We start from the raw sequence: 16,617 nt of genomic DNA, 5'->3' as shown, positions 1-16,617 counted from the left end.
TCTCTCAACAGATCCGTTTAAGAAGCTTTTTATTGGATAGATAGGTATTAACAGATATTAGCATAGATAAATAGATACTTACTTAAGTGAACGAGGTTTTTTATATTTGGACTTGTACATGTATAAACATAAATAGTAACAATCACAGATTGATTTGATCATTTTATTACTTGTGATGTGCATTTTGCTTTTGTTAAATAGACTATGGAAAGAGCATAAGAATGTAAATATATAAACTTTATTGCAAAACTTATACTTACTTCTGCATCATTCTTTTAACAGTTTTTGAATAGTTGTTCCCCCAACAGACGACAATAGGCGGATCTAAAATGATTGCTAGAATTAGTTTTTAGAAAGAACTCCGACAGTAACAATACACATGTACATTTGGGTTGTAAATATTTTAAATAATATTCTTTGTGATTCATGTATTTTTCACTGAATTTAAATTTATATCCAAATGAATGCAAGCAATAATAAGCCAGAAGTTATATGATTAGAATTAATATTTATATATAATTTTTATTCATATATATTACGAAATCTCCAATAAATGAGTATAAGCATAAATTGGTACGAATTAAGCCTAAGCTAATCATCACAATTAAATGGTGAAGACACCTCTTACATTACATGTACATTAATTTTAAAGCCGCACAAACTTGAAACAAACTTAGCTGCCAGCTAGATCTTATTTTCGTTTAATGTTTATCGGAGTTTAAAAGCTTTGACACGAAAACATATGACAAATCATTGGAATAGAATATTCAATACAAAAAGTAATCTATCATTTCGTGCTCCACGTTATTATTTGAAAATGCTTACCTGGTTATTTATTCTTTGTCCATTGTAATTGTGTCTTAAAACTCTATAAGTAGTTCCCCAGACTGTGATAATTTAAAATTTAAACCTAACACCACGAGACGACGCAAACGAAAAACATCGCATTCAGTACTTTTCGCGTCTTCGATGTGACGTCACGGCGTTATTTATTTCATTATAATGTATCGTTTAAATCAATACATAATATATCATCTAAAATTATACGAAACTCCTTCAAGACATAAAAAAGAAACCATTGTTATCAAGCGCAAGTTCTATGGGAATTGAAGGAAAATGACCAATTGCCTATAATAGTTGCAATAATCCAACTCCCAGCTATTGACCCTCCGGGTCCTGGGAATTGCAACTGGTTTCGCGATTTAACATAACAAAATCACCGCCTAAAATCCCGGCGCTCATTTAATGGTAAAATTAGCAACATAAACTAACACAAATAGATCGTCAATATATCTATAATGAGCAAATTAAGATAACTTACATGATATGGTGTGCTCGCAGAAGAAAGATTTTAATCAAAGTTTCAAACACGTCAACCGTAAATGTAAATGTCAACTTGTTTGCATATGGAACAGTTTTTATTAACCAAAAGAAAAATTAAAGGAACGCACGCGGTGTGTTTACAACAACATGTACCAATAAACGGTTTACCTATGCTTTTCTCCGAATATACAATTTATGTTTTTAAGAAAGGTTATTTTCAAATATTAAATATTTGTTGTAAATGGACAGAAATTGTATATATAATTTGTTCAAATTTTAATTAATACTTACGTTAATTGTATATAAATAGCGGTCAGATCTGCCGTAAGGGAATTATAATACAACATCTACAGCAGCAACATGTATTAGCTCTAAAGCATACAATTGCTTTTAGCCATATACAAAATAGAAAAAAAACAAAAGTGTAATGCATGGATTATAAGAATAATGATTTCCCCAGGCGATTTTAGCCCAGCGGACTAAAATGCGTGCACTTGAAATTCTCACAAGCGCTTGCTGTCTGCATTCGGCCAATGTTCAATCAAAACATGCACGCTCTTATCAGCGATGTGTGCATAAGAGGCTGAGATAACATGTATTAACGATTCACGGGTCGTTCATGGGGATCAATTATGGTGTTTGTCCCCTAATAATGGCCGATAATGATATATTATTACCGGTACATGTGGAGTAAGAGCAATTAAAGATATGCTCAAATTGTTTGTTTGTTTTATTTTAATTAGTTTAAACCTATTTATTGTATCTCGATTGCATCGAAAGCCGTAAGCTTATATAAACGCTCTCGAATCCGTTTCCTGGGACTAGAACCAGTACTTGGTGTCTTTTGGGGGAGATCAAAGGAACGTTCCTAGTGGGTTCGAACCCGTGACCTCCCGATCTCTAGGCGGACACCATATCCACTACGCCACAGCGATCTTTTAAATATTTTAATTGTTTACGACTATTGCAGAAAATAAAAAGTATAAAGAACTTGCTTCAAAAACAAACCGTAACTGATGTGTGTTGCGGTTGTGCGTAATTTAAGTTATCAATACAATTAATTGGAATCAAACGTCTTATTTGATTGCTCTCGACCATTTACAGTTACATTACTACTCAAAATCATAAAACATTTCATTCAATTGTTCGTAAAATAAACTTAACCAATTAAAAATCAGTGTTATTTATGGCAATTGCCGAAATTTCAACGCCAGATGTGGACTGGTAAAATAGATGTTTGTAGATACAAAATGCTCGTTTTCATTATTGTTTTGCATATCTATTCATACGACACATGGACACTAAAATGGTGTTCGTGTGTCGTATGAATAGATATATTCGCAGGAATTAATTGCGGCCACAAATAAATAAACACGAGCATTTTGTATCTACAAAAATCTATGTAATCATATCACATCTAGCGTTGAAATTTTGGATATTGCTCTAAGGAACACTGATTGTTAAGGTGTAAACTTTATTTTACGAAATACTTAACGAAATAATCGTTGATTTAGAGCGTTATAGAGACTTTAAAATGTGTTCACATTATTTTCTTAACGGCGACTATAGCTTAACAGTACCAATATTTAATATATTCAGATCCAATAGATATATAGTTTCTTTCATATTTACGACATTCGCTATATACCTGCAACACATTTTTCTTTAGTCTTTGTGCATGACAGAATACAATCTAATAAACGACCAGTAGTTGGAAGCAAGATTTTCCATGGGTCACATAATGTTTTTCAAATTTTTTTTTGCTTTCTGTTTATTTTAGTTGTTATTTAATATTATAATATATGACTTGAATGAAATGAACTGAGGACAAATACATACATATTAAAAGAAAGGTTGTGATTTGGTAGCTCCAAAGTAGTGTGGATTTTGATATATAACATTTAGAAAGTATATAAAGAATTCGACACCAACCGCCTACCGCAGTGCCTGACGAAATTCCTGGGGAAATGCCAGTATAAATATATATTATTCGCTTGTTATTCTTGTCTGTTTATCATTACATTTTAATCAGTGACAACAATCAAATGAAAAATCTCTCCCAAACACCTATTACACCAACACATCCGCATTTTGCACAGCACCTCGAACAACACTGACAAAGATTACACTCACATACAGAACAATTCTTTAAAACGCAACCTTCCCTAACGCATAACACTCTTTCACCCATCTCTTTAGTCAACAAAGTCTTTAATACAGACAGCCTTCAGCACTCAACACTCTGAAACGTCTCTCTCAGTCAACTGTCTCCCACTAACGAACGACCATACGGATAGACAACTGCAAGGGACGGGTTCTATATGCTTTTATTTTAATATGTATTTCAATATTTACACACATTATCAAAGCTTTACAGTATGTACACTAGGAGACATACATCTATACACTTTTATTTTAATATTTATTGCATTATCACACACTGTATCAAGCTTTACAATATGTACATAAGTAGACATACATCTATATACGTTTATGCTAATATTTATTTCATTCCGTTAATTAATTAAGTACTAAATTGTATAGCATGAAAAAATTAAATATTTATTAAGTATTCCATACTACAGCCTTATTTCTAGGCAACCCCTTTCAGTAATAGCTTTATCTACCCCTCGATAATCAGTACCTTCATCAGCTCTGAAATGGTCTATTGCCTTATCAAAGACATTCGCACGTGTTAATCCCTTTGTCAATGCACCGCAGAGTACATAACAGATCGGTAGACTTGCTAAGCATGTAAGAACACCCGACACTTCATCCAGATTTTTTCCGGACTTTCAGTTCAATTAGTATACAGCGCAATAACTGTTTATACAATGCCGTATCTAAAAGCACGGACTCTGCCACTTATCCGATCGCAGCGAGAATACAGTAATAAGAATGTGTCCTAATTCAAACTACACTGCTATGCGCAATACAATTTCAACTGCTACCACAAGACATCGTCAGATAATACAGTGAAAACAATTTGTGCAGTGTAACCTTTTCTTTTGCTTTGCTCAAATCGTCAATTCACAACTTCCGCCATAAACGATTTATTATCAAGTTTTTGTTTTGAGCATTTCTCAACAAAATACACGCAAATTGATGTCGATTGCAACAGGTATTGTGGTTGTAACAATGTATTAGGTTGATTGAACTCGATTTTATAGACATACGTGAGACATATTTTTTTACATTAAAAATGGGTTACAAAGAAGAACTCTGAGCTGTACGTATGTACTCATAAAAGCTCAGAGCATTCAAGAAGAACTATTGCCTATAATAGAACAATACTTTATAAAACAGCACAACACAGAAAACAAAAGTAATCAAAATTAAAAAATATAAATCAGCAATTGACTTTTTCAGATTACTTCATCCAGTAACGTTAAAAGGACGTCTTTTCTACGTCTTTTCTACGGCTTTTAAAAGACGTCATTATCATGTTGCTAAAAAGACGTTAAAAGGACGTTTATTTTACAATTTTCACGGACGTCTTTAAAGTGTTACGTTAAAACGACGTATTTTTTACGTCTTTTAAAAGACGTCATTATTATCGCGGTAAAAAGGCGTCTTTTCGACGTATTTTAAAAAACGACATTACTATCTCGCCAAAAAGACGTCTTGTCGACGTCTTTGAAAAGACGTTATTATCATGTTGCTTAAAAGACGTCAAAAAGACGTTTATTTTACAATGTTCTCAGACGTCTTTAAAGTGTTACGTTATAACGACGCCTTTTTTACGTCTTTTAAAAGACGTCATTATTATCTCGGTAAAAAGACGTCTTGTCGACGTCTTTTAAAAGACGTTATTATCATATCGCTAAAAAGACGTTGAAAAGACGTTGTTTATTTTGCGGCGACGTCGCGAAAGCAAAACAACAAAACAAAGACGTCTAAAAGACGTCTCATGTTTGCTGGGGTGTTTGTTTTAGCTCACCTAAGCACAATGTGCTCATGGTGAGCTTTTGTGGTCGCTTTTTTTCCGTCGTCCGTTGTGCGTCGTGCGGCGTCAACAGTTGCATTGTTTACACTATAGAGGCCTCATTTATAGTCTAATCTTCATGAAGTTTGGTCAGATCATTTGTCTCTACTATATCTTGGACGGGTTCGAAAATGGTTACAGTTGCTTGAAAAACATGGCTGCCAGAGGGCGGGACATTTTTCCTAATATGGCTATATATGTCTATAGTAAAACCTTAACTCTAGAGGCCACATTTATTGTCCGATTTTCACGAACTTTAGTCAGAAGATGTGTCCCAATGATATTTTGTACGAGTTCGAAAATGATTTTGGTTGGTTGATATACATGGCCCCCAGGGGGCGGGGGATTTTTCGCTATATGGCTAATAGTGAAACCTTGTTAACACTCTAGAGGCCACATTTATTGTCCAATCATCATGAAACGTGGTCAGAAGATTTGTCCCAATGATATCTTGGACGAGTTTGATGCTTCCAGTTGGCTAAAAAAACATGGCCACCAGCGGGCGGGGTATTTTTCCTTATATGGCTATATATGGCAATTATAAAACCTTGTTAACACTCTTCAAGCCACATTTTTTGTCCGGTCTTCATGAAATTTGGTCACAAGATTTGTCCCAATGATATCTTGAACGAGTTCGAAAATGGTTCCAGTTGGAAACCATTGGGCGGGGCATTTTTCCTAATATGACTATAGAAAAACCATGCCAAATTTATGGTCCGATCTTCATCAAACTGGGCAAAACATACGTCTCAATGACATCTTTATTGAGTTCCAAAATGATTCTGGTCTGTTGAAAAACATGGCCTTATAAGGCTACATATGGCTATAGTAAAACCTTGTTAACACTCTATAGGCCACATTTATTGTCCCATCTTCAGAAAACTTACTAGAAAGATCTGTCTCAATAATATCTTGGGCGAGTTGGTTGAAAAACATGGCCGCCAGGGTGCGAGGATTTTTTTCTTATATGGCTATAGTAAAAACTGTTTAACACTCTAAAAGTCACATTTATTGTGTAATCTTCATGAAACTTGGTCAGAACATTTGTTCTAATGATGTCTTGGATGATTTCGAAAATGGTTACGGTTTCTTGAAAAACATGGCCTCAATGGGGCGGGTACTTTCCTTATATGGCTTTATACTACTTTAATTAAACCTTGTTAACACTCTAGAGGCCACATTCATTGTCCGATCTTAATGAAACTTGGTCACAAGATTTGTCCCAATGATATCTTGGAGGAGTTTGAAAATAGTTCTGGTTGGTTGAAAAACATGGCCGTCAGGGGGGGGGCTGGGCATTTTTAATTATATGGCTATAGTAAAAACTTGTTAACACTATTAAAGTCACATATATTGTCAAATCTTCATAATACTTGGTCAGAACATTTGTTGTAATGCTATCTTGGATCAGTTAAATCATAGTTCCTGTCTGTTGAAAAACATAGCCGCCAGGGGTTGGGGAATTTATCCGTATATGGCTATAGTTAAACCTTGTTAGCACTCTAAAAGTTTACTCTGCATTTAACTTGGTCAGAAGATTTGTTCTGATGATAAACTGGGGCTGCATTGAGCAGGTCAGTTCCTTTGTATCTCAGGTTAGCGACTTTGGGTCTTTCAGGCCCTCCAGCTTTTCATAAATATACAGGTTGTTTCCAGAAAATACACATCATAGCATATCATCTACAACTCACAGTTCCAATGGGAAGAGCAAATACCAGCCACTACTTGATGAGTGCCAACGACAAGGATGAAAGATCTGAAACCTCCCTGTGGAGGATGGCAGTCGGCGCTTTGCAGGGCAGTCACTCTGGAAGGCCTACATAGTACTTGGCATCACTGGAATTGCAAGGAGACGGGCAATAGAAGATGTCTGCAGGCAAGCAGAATCAGTTTCAAAATGGTTATGGCAGATGAGAGAGCAGCAGTGGACAGCTAATCAGTGTCTGGTCGAGGTTTGACTTGTCCTGTGACTTGTACTCAAATTAATCCTCTCCTTTTAGGTATCTCAGACTATCCACTTCACAGAATTAAGCCATCTATATATACTGAAAATGCTGGTAGAAAACACATTAAGCGATAGTTCGCCTGTCAACTTTATATAAATCTAAATACGGGCTACATATGCTACCCAAGACAGGACTAATTAGCAAAAACGGGAACTTGCCACTTACTTAATTGCGCTCTCGCCGGTTAGATTGGCGTTGACATATGATGTTGATTATACGACTCATTCTACTACGTCATAAGCGAGATACTAAGTGAGGAACTAATATTTTCATCTGGTCACGAACAGTTAAAAAAAGCAATTAGCGTGGGCAACTTAATTACAGTTCCTTAAGTCCAAACTGTGTCAGCGGTCACCTCTGTTAAGCAAAAACCTCTCATAAGCAGCCATAATTTTGATATCCAAAATGACCTTTTATAGTGCAAATTCACCTCTATTAAGCAGCAACGTGTTGTAAGTGGTCAGTTCTGCTGCTGACCATATGTGGCCGCTTAACACAGATTCAACATATGTTGTAATTGTTTTTATAGTTTATACAAATACCACAAATAATAATTTTTCTTTAGATGAACTAATCGCAATCGTGTTAAACCCATGTATGCCTAGCGTCTAGAAAAAGGCCTTGGCAAACAGCGAAGACCCATATGAGACGCCGCATGATGCTTTGACGTTTGCTTAAAGGAATTTCTGTGAGAAATATTCTTATTATAGAAATAAATATACTAGACATCGCTTATTTTGGAAATAACTTGAAGGATGGGAGAGTCCACAAGGCATTAATGGGTTAATTTGTTAGATTTTATGTAACATGATAATGCTGCATGTACATGTGAACAGCTTCGGTGACGTACATGCAACTATGTCATTGCATATACTGTGCGCAGGCCTGGGCATACAGTTTTAATGGAAGTTTGTCAATGAAGCTAACTAAACATAAACTCTATCATATATATATATTTTACTATTCAAACATATTTAAAATCATAAAGACAAATACCAAACAACAAAAACCTAACTATCCTCAGTCCTAGTAGTACTAGAACTAATAAATCGATCCATATTAGTTGCATATTTATATGTGAATGGATATAGCTCTATTGTGATGTTTTTCCTTAAATGTAATCTCAAGATAAAATACTATAATTCGCTAAAGACAAAGACCTAAAGTTTTATAGGCACACAACTAATGAGCTTTACCATACATTACTTTTATTTGCTAGACAAATAAAACAAGAACATTTATTGTTTTTCAGCAGAAATATTCAATATGTCAAGCCGTTTGTATAGGTCCCTACATCACCATACAACTGACAATCTGCGTGACACACGAAGCGACACACGACAGGCGATATATCGTGGTAAATGTCGCGTGTCGCTTCCTTTGTCGCCCAAATTATCGTGTGTCGATTCGTGTGTCGTTATTGTTTAAGGATGACCCACGAAGCGACACACGCTAGTTTGGGCGACACACGAAGCGACATGCGACAATTTATTATTTAAATGTCGCCCTTTTTCTTCGAATGTCGTGTGTCGCGGTCTCATTTCAGACCGCGACACACGACACACAAAGCGACCCACGACATTATGGGAGAAACACGAAGCGACACAAGACATTTGTACTGTTCAAATATCGCTATAATAATATCGCATTTAAAGCTAAACGTGATATAGACCTGAAACTTGGAATAGGTGAATGGCATTAAGATTCACCCCTGTGTGTCCGTCCATACGTCTGCCCGTCCGTTCGTTCGTGGTGAAAGCTATTATTGATATTGAATTGAACCTTCATAGGCTGAAAGATATCATTGAGAAGTGCAGTGCAAAAGAACCATTAATCTTTTTTAGTCATTGCCCTTTTTAATTTAATACATGTTTTTTTCATGATCAATTGAAAACTATATGGGATATAGACTTGAAAATTAGAATGGGTGAAGGGCTATAAGAGTCACCTCTGTCCGTCCGTCCGCGGTGAAGGCTATCAGTGATACTGAATAGAAGCTACATAGGCTAACATATATCATTGAGGGGGGTGCAGTGCAAAATAACCATTGCCCTTTCTTGCATATTTTGTAGTAATTGCCCTTTGTAAATGTTTTTGTCATGAACATTGCTTGAAAACTATAATTGATATAGACTTGAAACTTCATATGCAAAACATATCCTTGAGCAGAAGTCCAGTGCAAAGGAACCAAATGTTAATGCTTTGCTTGCCTTATGTCTGGAGCATAACTGGAAGTTATAAGTGATATTACTTTGTTACTCCATTGGCTGAAGAAAATCATTGAGAAAAAGGTCCTGGGTAAAAGAACAATAACTCTACCTTCCACACTGAGTAATTGTCCTTTGTAAGTTTTAATACTTGGATTCTGTCTGTATCGTAACTTGAAAAGTATAACCTAATTTTGTAATAAGTGTTAATCAGCGGGGCATCCGTGCCCTATGGACACATCTAGTTTAATTTGAAACTGTCTGAGTCAACTTGGTTGAAAAAGTTATATATGCATAATGGATTGCGTTTGTTAACTGTGTTCAGTCACTGGTAATGGGCTAGACGACCAGTCCTATTTCGAGTCACTTATCATAGGAAACTGTTGCTGTCCAATGAATCCTGTTTGCTGTTGCGTAGCGAGTTGCATCTGAACTTTATATGATACCTATAAATATAAATAATATATTAATAAATATAAAAATAAATAAATAAATAAATAAATAAATAAATAAATAAATAAATAAATAAATAAATAAATAAATAAATAAATAAATAAATAAATAAATAAATATATAAATATAAATACCTATAAATAACGATAGTGTGATGAATATAGGACTGTAAAAGCGAAGCTGTTTTTGTTCATCAACGACCGATAAAAACCACAAAACATACAATGAAATCACAAACAATGAAGTTTTTAAAACAAATAAAAAACTGACTAACATGTGTATGGAACAATCTATAACGCTTCACAACATCTATTTTACCCTTGCAAAAAATGCACTTAAATGGTTCTATATTGTTTGCGAATCAAACCAATTGCCTTTATTACACAAACACCGGTATTCAATTATTAGTTTGTTACGCTATTGTGTTCTTAAATTTATTTAAAACAGACATGATTTGGTCGTTTTATAGTTTGTGGCTAATTAGTTTACGGCTTTTGATGACAAAGTATCCGTCCACTTAAACAATCTCTGCAGTGTCATCTCCAAAACAACAGTGAGTACAGAGACAAGTTTAGCACCTATGGATTCGTTATATTGTTGCTAAGAATATGTGCTGCAAGAAACATGCGAAATATTTAATGTTTTTGAAAGCAAAAACAAAAACACAAATACCCGTCCTGTCGTTTGAGACACCATTTTAATCCGTTGAAGTACCACAAAAATGTATCACGTGATCATAGACCCCTGACACTTGTCGTAAATATGCTTTCCTTATCAGTGAAGTTAATTCACAGTTCTAATTGAAAATGCTTTTTATGCCCCCGGATCGAATGATCGGGGGCATATTGTTTTTGGCCTGTCTGTCTGTCATTCAGTCATTCTGTCGTTCTGCTCCAAAACTTTACCTTACAATAAAGTTTTGCAATAACTTTTGAAATATTGAACATAGCAACTTGATATTTGGCATGCATGTGTTACTCATGGAGCTGCACATTTTGAGTGGTGAAAGGTCAAGGTCATCCTTCAAGGTCAAAGGTCTAAAACAAAGCAAAAGCAGCGCATAAGGGGGCATTGTGTTTCTGACAAACACATCTCTTGTTATTCCAAAAATGATTTTACATTTGTAGTAATTAATAATTTACTCTCTTAGCGTTTTTAAATTTAATATGGTTATCACATATCTTACACCTTATAGTTAATTTCTGTTGATTGGTAAGACATAAGTATAGCATTATTCAGTTATTTTTATGCTATATTTTTATATTTCTATTATTTTTGTTTTTAATTCTTCTGTTCTATATGCATACACAACCAATCGGTACAGGTTGGGTATTAACACCCACAAGATCGTCTCTCTTCTTCCAGCACTTGCACGAAGATGCTCAGAACTAAACTAGAAGTAATTGATATTTGTTAATTCTTACATTGCATTGTGTCTCAAAGTTGTAACATTGTAATTGTTGCTCTGATTATTTCTGAACATTGATTAATTGAATCGTAATTCGATTTAACACATACGTTCTCTATTGTTCCCGTTTATTTTTATTTACGATCATATGAGGTAAATTTCTAATTACACTAATATGTTGTTTGAATATCGCTGTGCAAAGAGTTTCCAGTACCCGCAAACTTGTTTAAATCACAATGCTTATCATTGACCTTTCCAAGGCGTTGATCCCAGCTTTATTCAATGATGTTTGCATTTTTGTGTGTGTTCTTTCGTATTGTGCCGTGCTGTTTTGGCAATTGGTCACTTGCCATGTATAAAGGACTAAGCATGTTAATTGTTGAGAGTTTGACACATCCTGGGCAGCTGGAGTTTTACTTCTTTATATTTAAAAAACAGCTTCTATTTATATACATTTCTAGCGTTAGGGCGCAGATGTATCAAGAGCATTTTTAATTTTCGTACATTTTTATAGTATGGTGCATTTGTACAAGGGTACAAACCTTGAGACCTACTGAAGTCTTTTGACATTTAATTTAAGTACTTTCAATTAAAACCGTACATAATACTGCGCTTTATTTTTCATTATTTTTCCACCCTGTTAGCAGTTTAATTGTGGTCAAAATCTCAAATTGAAGTTCTGTTTTTAAACCAGTATAAGGTCGACGTATGAGCATATTTTCCTATGTCTATGCTCGTCTAAGTAATATATACGAATAATGATTACAATCATTATATTAACTACAACAAACGTAGCAGCATCTCAACGAAAAATCTATCCGATGATCTGGTTTCTAATTGTAATTGCACAGAATTGTGATGATTGTTTTTGATTCATATGTAAATCTTCTCAGCATAAACAGCTATGATATATTTGTAAACATTATTATCTAGCTCTGATTTTATTTTGGAGCTCCTATTCAATAATTCAATGTAATTAAAAGCGCGTTTGGGATGTTGCCTAATATTCAGTCGAAAAGAGGAATAAACCTAAATGTTAGAAATTTAAGCCATTAAAATAAAGATAGACCAACGTCATGTTAAATACATGTGCTAAAACGTTTCCAAAAAGTAACTGTGGTCTGTAGTCTTGCGTAAAGCATTGTGTCGCTTTAAATCAATTACTTACAGTATTTGAAAATGTGCGAAGCTATCAAATGGCACTTATAGTATTATTTTTGAGCAATGGTACAACAATAACAAACCTTGTGTAATTATTTATAACAGCATCGAATGGGTTTTGAGGAAATAATGTACAATTCACTCAGTATTGACAACAATGCATTGGACTTCTTTAGTGGTGAAACATTTCTCTTGAAATAGCTTAATGAGTAGCTGTTAATGTTTCTCGGTAAAGCCAATGGGACCTTGAACAAATTTCTTCAAAAAGATGTACCTGAGTAATACGATAATTATATTGACTCACTAGAACACATGCCATTCAAACACTGACGACATTACCGTCGCACTCTTCTGTCTTACAAATTGATGTTTATTTCCAGTTATGTAAACTGAAATCGGCACATTTTGTTTATGTTTCTTTGGACGATGTGGGCATTTAAAATCATACTTTCGAGTAGCCTTCCTCTTTATTGCCATAAATTATCACCAATCGAAAACGAAATTATGACACGCATGTTTGGTTTTTATGCTTAATTTTATTTTAAGTAACAGTACATCATTATTTTATTTCCTGTCAAAAGCGATGTAGAGATTTGCGTAAAAGGTGAAAAGAAGTCTACATCTTCAGTAGCTGCGTTTGATTTTTAATTATAAACCAATCGATATATCAATCAACCAATCATTAAATAGAAACCTTAACAAGTATGACAGAGACTTGTGTCAAACAAAAAAGAAAATTCGTCGGATGTTATCGCGTTCTTCGTTGAAAGCCGGAACATGCCGTGGGGTAAAATTTATAAATCAGTATCGTTTTATCGGTACGCTCGTATGCACACTCGCTAATCACTTAGGCGACCTGGATTCGATTCCTGCTCCTGACGCATGTGAGCTTTTTTGTGGTCATCATACCGGACAGGTGAGGTTTCCTCCGGGTACTCCACACCGCCCCCACAGCACAATACGACATCAAAATATCTTTCATTTAAAGTTTCTGAAAATCTTTCAAACGTTAGCTCAACTTCCGTGAGTCTACACTGAATAGGAAGGAGAGCTTGGACTTGCGCTCGGTCCTCACAAAAGCTTAAAGAAACCCGACCGTCCCTATTTTTTGGAACCTTTTCATGTGTTTTACGTTTCATAGAAAAAGATCTTTGTTTTCGATTTTGTATTCTCAGAATATTTTTTGTATATGGAGAAGATGTGATAAGGAGATTTGGAAGATTTTTATAACAAAATATCAAAGTTTCAGTCGGAAATAGCTTGTGTATAGTATACAAAATTTGTCAAATAAAAACGTTAAGCCGACGTACATATCCTGTTTTTGGCGATATTAGTTGAAACTAACAACTTTTTTACGCAGGGGGGCCTAACAAACTTAAAGTACACACGTACAGACTCATCGAAACGTTTATTTCGTTAATTAATTTTTAGCATAAATGACATCGAATACCAAAATTGCAAATCGAATAATTACATTTATATTTAATCGAATATTTGTATACTTTAAAACCATGTGAACTACGTAGCTTATCATCACATGTTTATGCTGTTAACTAGAAATATGTGTTTGGGCATAATTATTAACCATTTGAAATTTTCAATTTATAAAACAAAATGCATATGCAGCTAAATGTCATTTCTAACACATTTAACAAACGTAACTTTATACAAATATCAATGAAAATAAATATACTGTATTGAATGCTGAAAATTTTAATTACAATTTTTTTATATATAAAGCTGTACTTCAAATCAGTCTACTCGTAATGCCTGTTATCATAATTTATTATCAGTAATTATGACAACACACTGCCCAATCAACGTTTTGGGTATTTCTATGAACTTAAGAGTATCAAGCATTTAGCAGTATTTGTGTGTGTGAATTGTGCATTATTAATTAGAGTGTACTTAAGTGGGAAACATCTGCATTGAAGGCAATATACATTATCTGAATGTAGTGTATATTCATGAAGTACTATATGCATTCACACAACAATACGGCGGTACCATATCAATTATTTTGATCACAGTAGTGCATTCAGACGTGTTAATCTATCAGAATGCATTCGTTTGGAATTAATATTTCTACTTGAACTTTTCTATTTGTTAATATGAAATCTTTAAAGAGCAATTACTCAAACATAAATCATTTGCCCGGAGACACATGTAGAAATGCGCATCATATATTTTATTTAAGGCTGTTTATAGTTCCATAAAAACCATTAAGTTGTTTCTCATAACTGGCGAGGAATGTTTATGTATATGTATATTGCAGAAATATTCAAAGTACATTACGTCAGATAGATATCTTTGAACCGGAACGATAATACTTAATCCGCATCTCCCCTTGGTAGTTAAGGATGTTTTATAGTTGAATAAAACGGTTCCAATAGATTCTGGAATTGATACGGGACGGACGAACAGACAAATGACGAGCGAGGGACCTTCTCTTTTTATGCACAAATGTGTTTACGGGTTTTAATTTTATATGTCCTTACCTGTTTTGTGAATGTCGATCATCCATTTTCTTGTATTTAACAGAGGCAGCCGTGTATGAACAGAGAGGCAGCATTTTGACAGAGGCCACCGATATGCATCTACACCGTGTACTCGAGAAAATTCTACCTAATGCTGGAAATGAACACATGAGCAAACTATAATGGAACTAGTTTCGTGAATTGAATATATGCCTAACATGTGTGTTTAAAATCCTTTACAGATTAATGAAACGTAAAAATTATTGCTAATTTAAGCATGTTGCAGTATTTGTGTGTAACAGTGTGCATTGTCTTGGAGTGTACACTTGTTGAAAACATTATCATTGAAAAGCAATTGTTTGTATTACCTGCTTTGATTTTTTATTAATTTTGATGTATACTTATGAGTACTATATGTATTTTGCACAACAATACGGCGATACCATACACATTTTTATGTTCACAGTTGAACATTTAGACGTTCTAATCTTTGAGAATGCATACGTTTTAAATGACTACAGTACAACCTGTGTTAGTAGCCTGCTATGTTTTCAAACACATGTCATAAGCAAGCACAATTTCCAAAATGACCTCATATACTGCAAATGTACCTCTGTTAAGCAGCCACCTGCATTAATTGGTCAGATCTGCTGCTTCCAATAGATGGCTGCTTAATACAGGTTCAACTGTATTTGTAATTTTACTTCACTTTTTGTTGATATGTCGATATGTTTGTTGTCTTCTATTAATGAAATGTAAGGGGGTGAAACTCAAGGCGTTTGTATGTTGATTATATATTAATAATTCCTACAGAAGAGATAATAAAATACTTTTAATCATAAATCATAATAAATCATAATTGATCATAACGATATTATTCATAATTATAATAATAATAATTAAAAAAAAATAATAATGACAAAAAAATATTAAGCAAGAAAAAACAAACTTTAATGAACGTTAACAAACTACGTTTTATACAGCATATCGACATAATCTATTCGTTTATCCATCATTTTGCATTTCCACGCTCACGTAATACATGCTTCATGCCATGATGAATCGATGACAAAAGGCAAAACTCTTGTGAGGGTGTTATATCTACAAAACTAGACTAGCCTATTTCGTACACAGGCAACAAACCTTCATCGGACGACCGTTGGCCTCATATCATTTTATGGGATCGTTTTACCCATCGATATTTGATCGGCGCGAGATAAATTATTTATCGAGCCGTCGTCCACCTGTTATGGGTTATTTTTGACGCCGTAACTAACGACATCTAGCCGCCGTACACCTGTTATGGGATATTTGTGACGCCGTAACTAACGACTGCACAAATACATAATTCAACTTTAATAACGATATAAACACTATGATATGATTGAATATTCATATTATTTTTTAATAAACTGTTTCAGTGCTAGAGGTAATGGGGTATCATCAGCGTCACAATACACATATAGTAAACATATAAACGCATAAAATGCACCAGTTCACTTATGATTGGGGTTAATGACTTTCAAATAAGATCCAAATGACCAACAGCCCAAGTGGACAATAATTTGCATTCAGATATAAACTTTTTAATAAATTC

The 16,617-nt window shown here is 34.3% G+C and overlaps 1 protein-coding gene across 2 annotated transcripts in view; it reads left to right on the top strand.

Moving 5' to 3' along the window:
- LOC127874270 (solute carrier family 2, facilitated glucose transporter member 1-like) overlaps positions 1–16,617 on the top strand; it is a 104,738-nt gene that overhangs the window by 77,126 nt on the left and 10,995 nt on the right. The window lies entirely within an intron of this gene.

Source organism: Dreissena polymorpha, chromosome 3 (genome assembly GCF_020536995.1).
Source record: "Dreissena polymorpha isolate Duluth1 chromosome 3, UMN_Dpol_1.0, whole genome shotgun sequence".
Lineage (NCBI taxonomy): Eukaryota > Metazoa > Mollusca > Bivalvia > Myida > Dreissenidae > Dreissena > Dreissena polymorpha.
The sequence above is the reverse complement of the archived record's forward strand: the minus strand, read 5'-3'. Positions and strand labels throughout refer to the sequence as shown.